The following is a 16004-nucleotide window of genomic DNA, read 5'->3' as shown; positions in this document are numbered from 1 at the left end:
AGTCGAAGCAGGTACTTGGTCCAAATCCAGAGGTCCCTCCCCTCGCTACCAACCCAGACCCCATTATCCAAACTATCCGCACACTCCATATAATCCTCCACAACCCTATTATCCACTACAAGAGCCACATTTTTCCGTTCATCACGGCCAAACTTACACCCAGCCTCCGGCTCGTCCGCAATGGCGTGCGCCGGCTCCCCAACATGCATATCCACCCCCACAAAACACATATCCACCTCCACAGAACACATATCCACCACTAAGGGTATACAGGAATCCTTTAGGGCCAAGTTTCCGCAGAAATCAGGCTTTCCGGAATGAAAGGATGCAGAAGCCAAGAACATTCACTCCGTTGGGAGAAACCTATACTACTCTGTTCCACAAGTTGAGGAAGATAGGCCTATTAAGTCCTGTTGAACCCAAATTGCTAAATCCCCTTCCCAAAAATCTGGACCACTCAGTAAGTTGTGAATATTGTTCGGGGGCTCCCGGGCATGATACTGAGAAGTGTTAGAAGTTGAAGACTGTCGTACAAGATCTTATTGACACAATAGGATCGAGGTTCAGGCACCATAGGCACCCAACATCAATGAAAACCCGTTACCAATGCACCATGAGGCCCACATGATCGAACTAGTGCAAAAAAGAGGGAAACTTAAAACACCCTCACAAACGGTAATGATGATTCGTGCCAGTCCAAACGAAAATTCAACCCGTGGAAAGGCGGTGGTACAGTTGGGAAAGGTAGATGACAAGCCATTTGTGGTAGTGGGGAAAGGTTCGTCTGTTGCTGCGAAGAAACCAGAGTCAGTCAAGGCAGTGCTGCAGGGAGTATCAAGCACACCAGTGTTGGTGGTGAAGGGAGTCCATGTAGAACCAGTTGTTATCAGGCCAGTAATGCAGTTGCCAATAACAAATGAGAGAGTTGTATCGTGGAGCTACAGTCAAGTGACAATGATGCATAAGGGAAAGGAGGTTGTGGAAGAAGTATGTGAGGCCAAGGGGTTAACTCGTTCGGGAAGGTGTTTTGTTCCCGCTGAATTGAGAAGGACCAATCCTGCAACAATGAAGAAGCCAGTGACAGAGGAAGAAGCAGAGGAGTTTTTGAAGAAGATGAAGGCACAGGACTACTCAATCATAGAGCAATTGAGGAAGCCCCAGCCCAGATTTCGTTGTTATCCTTATTGATCCATTCAAACGATCATTGCCAGGCCTTAATGAAGATTCTGAACGAAGCCCATGTCCCGGACAAGCTCTCAGTGAACCATTTGGAGAAAATAGTGCACAAGATCTTCGAGGTAAATCGAGTGACATTCTCTGACGATGAGTTACCGGTAAAGGGAACAGAACACAACATGGCACTCTACTTGACGGTAAAATGCGAAGACTCGGTGGTCACTCGAGTACTAATTGATAATGGGTCAAGTGCCAATATCTGTCCTTTGGCCACTCTGAACAAACTAAAGGTTGCTGATGATAGGATCCACAAGAACAGCATCTGTGTCCGAGGTTTTGATGGGGGCGGTACTAACACAGTGGGTGATATTGTACTGGAATTAACCATTGGTCCAGTCGAGTTCACCATGGAATTTCAATTGCTAGATGTGGCGGTGTCGTACAATCTTTTGTTGGGAAGACCCTGGATCCACGCAGCCAAAGCAGTGCCTTCTACACTGCATCAAATGGTCAAATTTGAATGGGATAGACAAGAGATTGTGGTACACGGGGATGACGGTACACATGCCGTCAGTGATGCTATTATGCCCTTCATAGAAACCGACGATGACAAGGGCCCATGGGTTTATCAGGTTTTTGACGCAGTCTCAGTAGACAAAATTCCTGAGGGTGGGGGCCTTCCACGTCCCAGAATCATAGCTGCAACCTTCATGATAGCCTCAGAGATATTGAACAACGGGTTTGTACCAGGAAAAGGTTTGGGGATTGATCTGCAAGGAATGGTCCAGCCAGTTTCTTTGCCCAAGAACCTGGATACTTTTGGGTTGGGATTCAAGCCTACCGCAACGGATGTAAAGCGGGCCTGCAAGATGAAGAAAAGAGTCTGGGTCCTTCCTAAGCCAATCCCACGACTGTCCAGATCATTTGTCAAAGTAGGGTGCAGAAAGTTACTAGTCCCGGAAGTTCTTGGACCCTTGATCGGGCCAGATGGAGATTTGAATGAGGGCTTTGAGAGAATGTTCGCAGATGTCAATATGATAGAGGCTGGAGAGGGTTCCAGTAACGCAGACATACAGTTTGTTGGGCCTAGGGCCAATGTCAACAATTGGATAGCTACTCCTCTTCCTACTTGGAGGGAGTCCTGGTAGTTGGCTCTGATTTTCCTTTTTGTTTTCTGGATTATTCCAGGGTTGTAATCCAGATTCCCTTTTATTATTATTATTGCTCAACAAAGTATTAAACCTTGTTATCCCATGATTCAATAAAATGAAAAGTTTCTTCTTCATTCCTTATTTTATTTTTATTTTTAATTTTTGTTTCTTTCTTTTCTTTTTCTGAACAGTTCTTTTCATACTAGTCTTAACGACATGGCATGCACAACGGATCTTCAACCTAATCTAAAAGATCAATCTGATTCCGAACTAACCATACAAGAGGTCGATTATGATAATGAATCAGAATACGATGAGGATGAAGCCTTTGAAGAAATAAACAGGGAGCTAAGCCAGTTTGAAGAAAAATCCAGGCCCAACTTAAATGATACAGAACCAATCAATTTAGGGGATGTAGTCGATGTTAGGGAAACTAAAATAAGCATCCACATTGCACCAAATATCAGGGAAGAATTAATCAAAACACTTATTGAATTCAAAGATGTATTTGCCTGGTCGTATGACGACATGCCGGGGTTAAGCACGAATTTAGTGGTCCATAAATTGCCCACTGACCCGGTATGCCCTCATGTCAAGCAGAAATTGAGAAAGTTCAAGATGGATATGAGTGTGAAGATTAAAGAGTAAGTAACCAAGCAGTTGCAAGCAAAGGTTATCCGTGTCACTCGATATCCTGATTGGTTGGCTAATGTGGTACCGGTGCCGAAGAAAGATGGGAAGATCAGGGTGTGTGTCGATTACCGCAATCTGAACAGGGCAAGCCCAAAGGACAACTTTCCTTTACCCAATATCCATATCTTGATCGACAATTGTGTCGGGCGTGAGCTCGGATCTTTTGTAGATTGTTATGCTGGGTATCATCAGATTTTGATGGATGAAGAAGATGCGGAAAAGACGGCATTTATTACGCCGTGGGGAACTTATTGCTACCGGGTAATGCCGTTTGGTTTGAAAATTGTTGGGGCAACGTACATGAGAGCGATGACCCTTGTGTTTCATGACACGATCCACAAAGAAATTGAGGTGTACGTGGACGATGTGATCATAAAATCCAAGCATCAGGAAGACCACGTAGCAGACCTAAGGAAGTTTTTTCAAAGACTTCGAAGATATGATATTAAGCTCAACCAGGCCAAATGTGCATCTGGAGTTCCATCTGGAAAGCTGTTGAGATTCATCGTCAGTCGGCGAGGTATTGAACTGGACCCTTCAAAGATCAAATCTATCCAAGATTTGCCACCGCCGAAGAACAAGACAGAAGTAATGAGTCTGTTAGGAAGGTTAAACTACATCAGCAGGTTTATTGCACAACTCGCAGCAACCTGTGAACCCATTTTTCGGTTACTGAAGAAAGATGTTGCGATAGAATGGACGGCAGAATGTCAGGAGGCATTTGACCAGATCAAAGGATATTTATCAAATCCACCTGTGTTGGTTCCACCTGAGCCGGGGAGACCATTAATCCTTTATCTAATGGTCCTGGAGAATTCGTTTGGCTACGTGTTAGGGAAACACGACATTAAAAGAAGGAAGGAGCAAGCCATCTATTATCTCAGCAAGAAGTTTACAGTATACGAGGTTAAATACACTCAACTCGACATGACATGTTGCACCCTAACTTGGGTGGCTCATAAATTGAAGCACTATTTGTCCTCATATACTACTTATCTCATTTCCCGCTTGGATCCACTAAAGTATATTTTCCAGAAGCCTATGCCTACAGGGAGGTTAGCAAAATGGCAAATATTACTCACGGAGTTTGACATTGTCTATGTGACAAGGACGGCCATGAAAGACCAAGCGCTGGCCAATCACTTGGCTGAGAATCCTGTTGATGAAGAATACGAGCCGTTGAGGACGTATTTTCCTGACGAGGAAGTAATGCATATAGATGAGTTGGAATTACCTGAGGAACCAGGTTGGAAGCTTTTCTTTGATGGAGCCGCAAATGCGAAGGGAGTGAGAATAGGAGCGGTACTTATTTCTAAAACCGGACGTCATTATCCTGTTACAGCTCAGCTGCATTTCTATTGTACCAACAACATGGCTGAGTATGAGGCATGCATTTTGGGTCTGCGACTAGCTGCAGACATGGATGTCCAGGACGTTTTGGTCTTGGGAGACTCGGACCTCCTGATGCATCAGATTCAGGGTGAATGGGAAACACAGGATTTGAAGCTCATACCATATCGACAATATTTGCACGATCTGAGCAAGCAATTTCGATCAGTGGAGTTCAGACACATCCCAAGAGTTCATAATGAGGTTGCCGATGCATTGGCCACTTTAGCATTGATGTTACACCACCCAGATAAAATTCATGTTGACCCGTTGCACATTCAGGTTCGTGATCAGCATGCTTATTGCAACATGGTAGAGGAAGAAGTGGATGGCGAGCCATGGTTTTATGATGTAAAGGAGTACCTCAAGATGGGGATATACCCGGAGCAAGCCATCGGAGATCAAAAAAGAGTCATTCGGCGATTGTCAAGTGGATTCTTCCTCAGTGGAGGAGTGTTGTGCAAAAGAACCCCAGATTTGGGATTGCTGAGATGTATAGATGCCAGTCAAGCTACGACAGTTATAACAGAGGTACATGCTGGAGTTTGTGGGCCACATATGAGCGGATATGTATTGGCGAAGAAGATTATTCGATCAGGGTACGATTGGCTCACTATGGAGCGTGATAGTATCAATTTCGTGCGGAAATGTCATCAATGTCAGATACACGGAGATTTGATTCATTCTCCGCCGACAGAATTGCATACAATGTCAGCGCCATGGCCATTTGTTACCTGGGGCATGGATGTCATTGGACCTATTGAGCCGGCGGCTACCAACGGTCACAGGTTCATTCTGGTGACCATCGACTATTTCACTAAGTGGGTTGAAGCTAAGACTTTCAAGTCGGTAACCAAGAAGGCAGTGGTGGATTTTGTTCACTCCCATATCATCTGTAGATTTGGGGTCCCAAAAGTGATCATCACGGATAATGGTGCTAATCTTAACAGCAATTTGATGAAAGAGTTATGTCAACAGTTTAAGATTATACACCGTAATTCCACACCATATCGTCCCAAGGCGAATGGAGCAGTTGAAGCAGCCAACAAAAACCTCAAGAAGATACTGAGGAAGATGGTAGAAGGATCCAGACAATGGTATGAAAAATTACCATTTGCATTGTTGGGTTATTGCACCACTGTCCGTACTTCAGTAGGGGCAACTCCTTATTTATTGGTATATGGAACTGAAGCAGTAATACCGGCGGAAGTTGAAATTCCATCCCTTCGGATTATCGCTGAGGCTGAGATTGATGATGACGAGTGGGTCAAAACCCGTTTGGAGCAGTTGAACTTGATTGATGAAAAGAGATTGGCAGTTGTGTGTCATGGACAGTTATATCAAAAGAGAATGGCGAGAGCCTACAACAAGAAGGTGCGCCCCAGAAAATTTGAGGTGGGGCAGCATGTGTTGAAACGAATCCTGCCACATCAGGCCGAAGCAAAAGGAAAGTTCTCCCCGAATTGGCAAGGACCGTTCATTATAACTAGAGTGTTGTCCAATGACGCTTTATGTTTAACAGATATCAAAGGGAAATGCGTCGACATGGCTATCAACTCTGACGCAGTTAAGAGATATTATGTACGATTTCTTTTGATTGTAATTGATGTTTGTTTGTGGTTGGCATTTATTAGAGAATGAAATGACGGAGGTAATTCTTTCTTCTATCCAAACACTTTAACCTTTGCTTCCCCTTTTGAGCTTTATTTATTCTTTCATATCCCTCTTTTGGAATCAGTAATTAAAATGAAAGAAAAAGAAAATGAAAAATAATGATGATAAAGAAAAAGTCACAAGAAAATAAAGGAATGGGAACTACGTTTGACCTGATTCCTCAAAAAAGGATACGTAGGCGCCTCACGGCTCGGTCATAGTGTAACAAAAAAAATAAGAATCCCCAAGCAAAAAAAAACTAAGGCAGAAGTTGTGTTTATAATTTTGGGAAAGAAAGTTTGATTCCAAGAGTTGTAATGTTTTTACCCGTCAAAATTATTTTGAGCCTTTGATACCCCTTTTCTTTTGGCCATACACAAAAACCCATATTGATATCCAAAAAAGACCTCCCGATCAGTATCCGAGAAGTGCCAAGTGATGCATAACACTCTGATCCCCAGCAGAGAAGAGGATCATAAATTGGAAATGAACTGATAACTGAAAAGAATCCCCAGCAGAGAGAGTCATATCGACAGCACTCCAATCCCCATCTGAAAAATAAAATAAAATGAGAGAGTCTTATCGGTGAAAACCTTCACAGGCACCATAAGGCGACGAAAGATGAGAGAAATAAAATGAGAGAGTTTTATCGGTGAAAACCTTCACAGGCACCATAAGGCGATGAGAGTTGAGAGAAACGAGAGAGTCTTATTAGTGAAAACCCCTCGAAGGGCACTATGAGGCGGCAAGACAAGATTGGTGGAAAGGACCCACATTTGGCAAAGAGTTGAATGCCTGTTTATCCCCAGCAACATGAGGCTGTCCGAAGGGTTGATTGATACAAATAGACTGGGTTGATTAATCCAAAATGCACGACATGATCGTTGGGATCGGTTATATCATTCAGGTAAGTTCTTTTCTTTCCTTTTCCCCAGCATTTGTTCAGAAAGATTTCTTCTTTTTCTATTTTTTTGAAATCATCACTTTTTCATTTCTTGGTTTAAAAGACTTTACCTCCCCAGCAGTTTGTTTTTGAAAAAGATTTTCAGAGCTTACTACCAGTTTCCAAAATGGTGCAAAACAAAATGCGAATAGGACAGGCCAAAGATAAGGCGACAAAGTGAAAAGAAGTTGGTCGCAAGACCAAATGATGAATGAGGATAGATCCCAAGAGGACCAAATTTCCAGGGGAAGTTGGAGAAAAATGGAAAAGCAACAGTTAAAAGGTTATGAGGATCCGCAGCAGATTTGCGAGATACAGGAACAACTCCGACAGATTCTCGACCAAGTCCCGCAATGGTCGGACAACACATGGCGGGGAAGAAGGAGAAAAGAAAAACCATCCCCAGCAGGAATATCATCCCCAGCGAATAATAACATCCCCAACAAGTTTTGTAATAAAACGCAAAGTAGGGAAAGGGAGAAAAGAAAAACCATCCCCGGCAGGAGTGGCATGACCACTCACCACGTTTTAAACTAACAAATTTTTCTTTGATTTGAAGCAGGGAAATAAAATGTTATTGACAGCAGAAAGGCATGACCACAAAGAAGAGTATCAAACTGGGGCAGAAAATTTTCTCTCATTGCGAAAATTTTCTTGAAATCAGATACCCGTTTGGGGAAGATGGAAGATAACACAAGTTTTGAAGGAAATGGAATCCCCCACAGTTTACGGGAGAAAGAATACAAGTTTTAAATAAAACAATCTTATAAGAAGCAAGATAACCCAAGTTTTAAGAGTAGTGGTCTTTGAATCAGTATCATCCCCACCATTGTTAAAGGGAGAAAAATAACTAGTCTTAAAAAGGGAAGATAATTCCCCAGCAGTGTTATCCCCGGCAGGTTCCAGAGAAGTGAAGACACTAGCTTGAGGAAAGTAGTCCCAAATGGAAGTAGTCGGCGAAGAAGGAAAATAACCTAGTTAGGAATAAAACACTGGTGTTGTCCCTAACAGTTTTCGGAGGAATAAGACACCAGTTTTTGAGGGAGGCAGTTGAAATAGGATGATTCAAATGGAAGAAGTCAGGAGCCCTCCTTGAGAATGGAGGTGTTAAAGTTTTAAGAAGTTGTTGAAGTCAGGAGCCCGCCTGGAGAATGGAGGTGTTAAAATTTAAGTTTTTGAAGTCAGGAGCCCGCCTGGAGAATGGAGGTGTTAAAATTGTAAGAAGTTGTTGGAGTCAAGAGCCCGCTTGGAGAATGGAGGTGTTATATTTTTAAGAAGTTGTTGAAGTCAGGAGCCCGCCTGGAGAATGGAGGTGTTAAAATTTTAAGAAGTTGTTGAAGTCAGGAGCCCACCTGGAGAATGGAGGTGCTAAAATTTTAAGAAGTTGTTGAAGTCAGGAGCCCGCCTGGAGAATGGAGGTGTTAAAATTTTAAGAAGTTGTTGAAGTCAGGAGCCCGCCTGGAGAATGGATGTGTTAAAGTTTTAAGAAGTTGTTGAAGTCAGGAGGCCGCCTGGAGAATGGAGGTGTTAAAGTTTTAAGAAGTTGTTGAAGTCAGGAGGCCGCCTGGAGAATGGAGGTGTTAAAGTTTTAAGAAGTTGAAGCCCGCCTGGAGAATGGAGGTGTTAAAGTTTTAAGAAGTTGTTGAAGTCAGGAGCCCGCTTGTAGAACGAAGGTTGTTAAATTTAAGTTGCTGTTAAAGTCAGGAGCCCGCCTGTAGAATGGAGGTTGTTAAATTTAAAGTTGCTGGAGTCAGGAGCCCGCCTGTAGAGCGGAGGTTGTTAAATTTTAAGATGGAGTCAGGAGCCCGCCTGTAAAACGGAGGTTGTTTATTTCAAAAGTTGATGAAGTCAGGAGCCCGCCTGTAGAACGGAGGTTGTTAACTTTAAGTTACTGTTGAAGTCAGGAGCCCGTCTATAGAACGGAGGTTGTTAAATTTAAGTTGCTGTTAAAGTCAGGAGCCCGCCTGTAGAACGGAGGTTGTTTATTTCAAAAGTTGATGAAGTCAGGAGCCCGCCTGTAGAACGGAGGTTGTTAAATTTTAAGTAGGAGTCAGGAGCCCGCATGTAGAATAGAGGTTGTTAAATTTAAAGTTGTTGGAGTCAGGAGCCCGCCTGTAGAACGGAGGTTGTTAAAATTTTATGTTGGAGTCAGGAGCCCGCCTGTAGAACGGAGGTTGTTAAAATTTTAAGTTGGAGTCAGGAGCCCGCCTGTAGAATGGAGTTTGTTAAATTTTAAGTTGTTGAAGAAGTCAGTAGCCCGCAAGGAGAATGGAGGTGTTTATTTTAAAAGTCGCAGTTGGAGGGGTCAGGAGCCCGCCTGTAGAACAGAGGAATACAGTTCGAGTTTGAGGTCACGAGCCCGCCTGCATAGCAGAGGAATACATTTCAAGATCAAGATAGAAAACGGTAGCGCAGAGGGTTACAACAAAAATACCCCCAGCATGAATCCCACTTCAGAAATCAGAAAGAAGACTACAAGTCAAGTCTAAGAAAGAAACAACGGAGAAAACACGAGCCAGCAAGAAAGCAAGGCGACAAGAGCAAGTTTGAAGATAGATAAGATTTTGTAGTCCCCAGTTTAGTCTAGCTTCTTGTTTTCTTTTAGCCTGGTGTAATAAGGAGGTCAATAAGCGGTAGAAGCAGCAGCAATAGTAGTAACAGCAAGACAACCGCTTCATGGTAGTCCCAGCTACTGAAGCTTCCCGAACTACATTGACCTGATTCCCTTTTTAGCCAGGGATATGTGGGAAACCTTTGAAGCAGAGGTTCGGTCAAATCTTTCAAAAAATGCTTCGTACGGAGTAGTCGAAAGAGCAAAAATCGCTCGTACCCGCTCACTTTATCTTTGCACGAAAATCCTTCGTGTTTTCGGACAAAGAGGGGCAGCTGTGAGCACGTGATTTTTGCCCTGCGAGAAAACTACTCCCAAAAATTCAAAATAGTTTTGTGTCGTTTGTGATTTGTCTATATTTTGTCTATGCATGTATATTTCTACCTTAATTAAGAAAAATATAAAAATATGTGTTGCATGTGCATTTAAGATTTACTCAGGAATTAGTTAAACAATATGTGGATTTGCAAAAATGAAGACCACAAAGACATGTACTTGCATTTAGATGTGTGATTTTATTTAGTTGGTATTTAATTGTGTGTGATACTTGTTGTTAAGGATTAATTAGTATTTTTAACTTGGTTTATGATTTGAATTGGAATTCCAGTTTGATTAATCATGAAATAAGAGAAAAAGAAGAAGAAACAAGTGGAAAATGAGGAGAAAGTCGGACTGGGCCAGTTTTGAATTGAATCAACCAGGCCCAAACCAGAATAACCCCCTTACGGCCCAGTCCAAGCGCCCTTATGCCCGGTCCATTCCCACGGTCGCTGAAACGACGTCGTTTCAGCGGCAATCAATCACAGTCATTGACCCTACATGATCCAACGGCTCAAAATCCGTCTCCCTTACCCATTTCATGGCCCGACCCGTTGCCCGGTTCGAACCGACCCCCAACTAAAACCAAACGACACCGTTCCCCTTAAGTGTATTGATCCGGGCCATTGATCTCATCAGATCGAACGGCCCAGGATCAATTCCCTCCCCCGTATATAAACCTCAATCCCTCACCCCACGCCCCCAAACCAAACCCCCCTCTCACTCCTTCGTCTCTCTCAAACTCAGAGACCGGTTCCCATGGAAAAAAACCCTAGCCGCCAGCCCACCCCTTCGCCTGAAATCCAGCGGCAACGACGCCGCTGGCCATGAAACTAACACTCCTAAGCCTCCTGACCACCCTCATCACGGATCCGTTAACCGTTTGCTTTGAATCATCCTCAAGCTTCTCGAATCTTCAATTGAAGATTCGAGCAAAACCCAAACCTACCCCAACCAGCTCCAAACTCACACCATGGCACCCCCTGACATCCCTCATGCCATAAACACCTTTGGTTCCGTTCGAATCTGGCTAGAAAAACTCGAAGCCCAAATTAAAATTAAGAACCCTAGAAAAACCAAAACTGGTTCGCGTCCGAGATTGAAGGAATTTTGGCGTTTAACTGATCTTAGTCGAAGTGTTCTCATTTGAGAACACTCGATTAAGGTCCGTTCGACCTCAAAAGGAGTCCGAGTCCAAAGTCAGGGTCGTCCAGTTTCCGAGTTTCTGAGGTAATTTTTCCTTTCCTATTTGTTCCGTTGGTGTTTGTTTATATCTGTTTATTTGTTTAAGGTAGTTTTATTAATTTTTCAATTTTTGTCAATTGATTCTGCCCTTCTCCAAAGACCTTTTTGGTCGAACTTTTTCTGGTCATGGTCGAGTACATAATAAACTACATAATCGATTCGAATGAGTTTCGTCGATTAGTTAAGTTTTTCATAAATCCCTGTGTCTATCAATATGAAATCACCTCTGTGCTTGTTCGAGTTTAATTATTTGCTATCGATTGTATGTGTTGTAATTCGCGTAGTCGATTCGATATATATCGTCGATTAGTTTTACAGTCTTGAATGGTAATAATTTGATTCATCCTGCTTAATTCTGATTAAGTCATTTGTCTGAATTCAGTTGTGAACTGGTTATAGGTTGTAGTTTGTTGGATAATTAGGGTCCAATTGTTAGTTAACTAAGTTTGAATTGGTTATAGCTGAAGGGATTAATACAGATTGAAACGCGTGGGTAAGGCAGTAATTTCAGGGACTTTTTAGGAGGATATTATTGGATTTAAAGGAGTCTGAAAATGGCTTAATTTGAATGGTTGTCAATAGGGTATTAAAATACCATTAAACTGATACATTGTTTAAGAATAGTGGGGAACAAGACTTAATGGCATGGGAATGTTGATTAAAATAAGTTAAAATACCCATAACTTTGATTAAAAAGAGAAAAGCATGCGGTATGGGGGTTGTCAGGAATATCATGGGCATTTTCTGATTAGTTTTAGTATTTTTAAGGGGGAAGGGGCAGAGTTTAGATATATATAGGGGTCTGGACAGAGTGAAAAGGGGATTTCCAAAAAAAAACCTGAGTTAAACCACGGGTGCACATTTATGTGACCCAAATCTAAATCTCAACGAAGTTGGAACGTGTCGATAACCACGGGTACATTGATATGACGGGGCTCAAGATGCGTTCTCCCAACGTTGCAATTCTTTGTTAAAAAATAACAATAGTAAAAGCGGTAAAAGGTTTAAATTTGCCCATAGGTTCAATATGAATTAAAATCAGATAAACAAGCCGAATATGACAGTTGAGCGACCGTGCTAGAACCACGGAACTCGGGAATGCCTAACACCTTCTCCCGGGTTAACAGAATTCCTTATCCGGATTTTTGGTTCGCGGACTGTAATACAGAGTCATTCTTTTCCTTGATTCGGAATTAAATTGGTGACCTGGGACACCCTAAATCTTCCATGTGGCGACTCTGAAATAAATAAACAAATCCAGTTTTGATTGTCCTTTAATTAGAAAAACTCCCTCCGCGCCCATTTTGCGGCGGCGCGGGCGAAAAAGGAGGTGTGACAACACCTATAGGGTTCATTTCCAAGTTTGTTTGATAACCAGAGATATGGTAAGGGCTTGAAATTATACTAAGGGGAAGGTATTAGGCACACCTCAGGATTCACTAGTGTGGTTCTCGGGCAGACAGTTTTATGAATTTTGTACAATTAGCAAACATACAAGTATAGGCTCAAGTAGTAGGGGATTTGAGTTTAAACACATAAGAGTTTGAAAACAATTGTTAAAAGATGAATTTTGAAAAAAAGGAGTTACATTTTACAAATACTTGAGAATGTAAAAGGAGAGGGGGGGTCCTAGGTTTATTTATAAATGGATCACATCAATGCGATACCCAGTATTACACTCCTTAGAAGATGGGATACACGTGGTATTATCGCACCGGTCTTCATATCCATATCTTCCCTTCCCACCCCGTTAAGGTATTAAAGCACGAATTGGTCTCGACCTCTATTGCATGTTATTACCCGTCCCATTCCTATCAGTCCAGGAGGAATTTAGAACTACTATTCCTATAAGAGGGAGGATTTTAGGCTGACTCTTAGGTTTTAAAGGTAAAAGGCTAAGGCGACATATAAAACACGTAGGACTGCATATTAAGGGAAACATATAAACAAATAAGGGGCTCATATATACCTCCGCAGACAATGCACATAAATAGCATGACTTAAATACAGTTAGGGTCAGAATTTAAAGTACTAAGGCAGGGTGTTTTAATTGTTAAAGAAGACCAATTTATTACATAACGCAAATAAGAAGTCTGAATCAGGCATGTCTGCTGGTTGTAGCAATTGCTAATTAAACAAAGGCGGATTCAGTTTTATCATTATTACCTAAGGCTTGCCTAAGTGTGTATTTGTGATGTCCTATAAGGATGATATCTATTATTGATTAAGAATGCAGCAGAGCAGTGGTTAATTTTTTAAACAGGCGATTTGGATCCTATTAGACATGCTTTCTAAACCGCATCAATGAAAGGAATAAGTTGTTTAAACTGATTCAGAATAGTACGAGTCAAACTGATTTTTAACTAAACTAGTTTCAAATACTATAGACATGATCTCTATTATCGCTGATTATAATTCCTACAAGCATGGTATCTAAATATTAAAGGCTGATTTGGGTCCTATAGGCATGATATCTAGTTGAACGTGAAATGAAGCAGGCAGGATTTATTTGATCACAGCGAAATTCCTATAGGCATGATTTCTATAAAAATATTGATTTTAATCTGGTAGGCATGATGTCTGATTATAGCCATTTAAATCCTATAGGCATGGTGTCTAAGTATGGAAGTAAAACATGCAGAATTTATTAAACAGATCTTATAGGCATGTTATCTTCCCTTTTAATAGCTAAAGCATGCATAATCACCCCATCCCTTTTCACTAGTCATCCCCAATATTGTTACAAATTATTACAGACCAAAAGCAACTGAAATACATCAGAAGAGTGCAAAGTAAGGAGTTACAACCACAGGAAGCCTGATTCTTGACTTCCTCTCTGAGTTATGGAATAAACTACCTCAAATGCCAATGATGTTCAAAGCCTTTCTCATACCTGGGTGTGTCAAAGTTCCCTAAGGGTCTCAAGGGACCGCGGGCAGTGCTTACACCCAGGTTTGCATAACCAAATAGAGATGAGTGCAGTGTGGAAGGGCCAGCCCTTATGTGTCCAAGTTCAGAGAGAGCTCAAGGGTCCCAAGGCAAGGCTCACACGAGAGGGGCAGAACCTAAGTTCTAAGAATATAGTGGAAGTGCAAAATACAGAGATTTATTTAAAACTGGGTTGAAAATAGTAAATGGTAAGGGTGATTTGAAAATAGTAGTAGCAAAACTCAAACTACGCAAAATCCATAGTTACATAAAGGGGTCAAGGGGTTTTGGGAATACATTATATGAGGCATATGACCCCAGAAAGGGTCAGGTTTGGGTCATGCATAACAATATCTGATGCTGACATGCCCACAAACCAGCCAGAGAACACAAAACACATAGAGGGGATATGGGGGTTTGGGATTCATAAGTCAGCAAATCATATAACAAGTGACTGACAGAGTACATACATAGGGAAACATTAATTTAAAAGGGAAGGGGGACAATTAAAAGGGAAGGGGAACATATTACAGCATGTTAGTAATGTAATTTGACTGCATAAACATAAGCAGAAGTAGGCAAGAAGGAAAGAAATTGAAACAGCTAAAGAAACATGTTGTTGTTGAAGCTAAAATCAACTAGGACATACTAGTAGAGAAGCAAAGTGCAGAAAGGAAAAGTAGGCAAAAAATTCCACACTCTAGCCTTGACTTTCAGCTGGCTAGACAAAGCAGTAGCACAAGTAGTAGAGAAAAGAGAGAAAGTTTTAAGTGTAAGTATGTGTTCTTGAACTCAATTGTTCGTGTCTTTGAAAGAAGAAGGGGTGGGTATTTATAGTTTTGAAACCGAGTGAAGAAGAGGTAAAGTCTTAAATACAAACATGGAAATAATCATAATCAGAATAAATTAACACAAGTGATTCCCCTTTAATTATGGAATCGTTTTTTAATGGGTAGTGTAAGCACGTGATTTTTGCCCTATATGAGAAATACTCCCAAAAAATGCAAAATAAAATGATTTTCCTTGGTGTGCAATTTTGAGTATTTTCGTGATATTTTTGGATAATTATTTGTATTTGTTTGTGTTTGCTTATTTGTTAAATTAATAAAAAATATAAAAATATATCGCATTTTGCATGTAGGATTTAATTCTATAATTGTTAGTAATTAAGTTTGTTTACAAAAAATGAAAATTACAAAAATAGGCATCTTTTGCATTTTTAGCATTTAATGTCCAAATATACAATTTTAGGCTTAATTATTACTTAATTGTGCATTAATTGTTATTGGGAGTTAATTTGCGCTTTTATAACTTAATTTAGTTCTAAATAATAATTTAAGTATTTTCATAATTTAGTTTTAGAAAATAAAAGAAGAAAAGAGAACAAAAATACAAAAAAATCGGATTGGGCCACTTCTTCAATTTTCAAACCATAGGCCCAAATAATTGCCCAATCTTCTCCATGACCCAGTCCACTACAGACCGGGTCGACCCGGTCCGCCCCATTAACCCATTGACCCAAGACCCACTCTTCATTTTGTCAAAACACAAAACAAAAGACAAACCAAAAAAAAAACCCTAAGAAAACCTAAAAACTACCCGCCCCCCTCCATCCTCATCTTCCCCAAACTCTCAAACAAACCCAACGTCCATGGCTGCTGCCATTCACCAGCTTCACCACCAAACGGACCCTTCCACCTCCAGCTGCCTCCCCATCATCGTCACGGCCCAAGCAGTCCAGCAAACACCACCTCCATCGTCACCTCCTCCTTCGTTCTTCATCCAAATACCACCAAACTACGCAGCCCCTTCGCACGGCCAAAACGACCATTATCATGGTCGCTACAGCTGCATCTTCGTCGTCCTCGTCAACCCCTTTTTTAGTTGCTTCGACTGC

This window comes from Nicotiana tabacum, chromosome 3, assembly GCF_000715075.1.
Source record: "Nicotiana tabacum cultivar K326 chromosome 3, ASM71507v2, whole genome shotgun sequence".
NCBI classification, from domain to species: domain Eukaryota; kingdom Viridiplantae; phylum Streptophyta; class Magnoliopsida; order Solanales; family Solanaceae; genus Nicotiana; species Nicotiana tabacum.
This window is presented reverse-complemented; position numbering follows the sequence as displayed.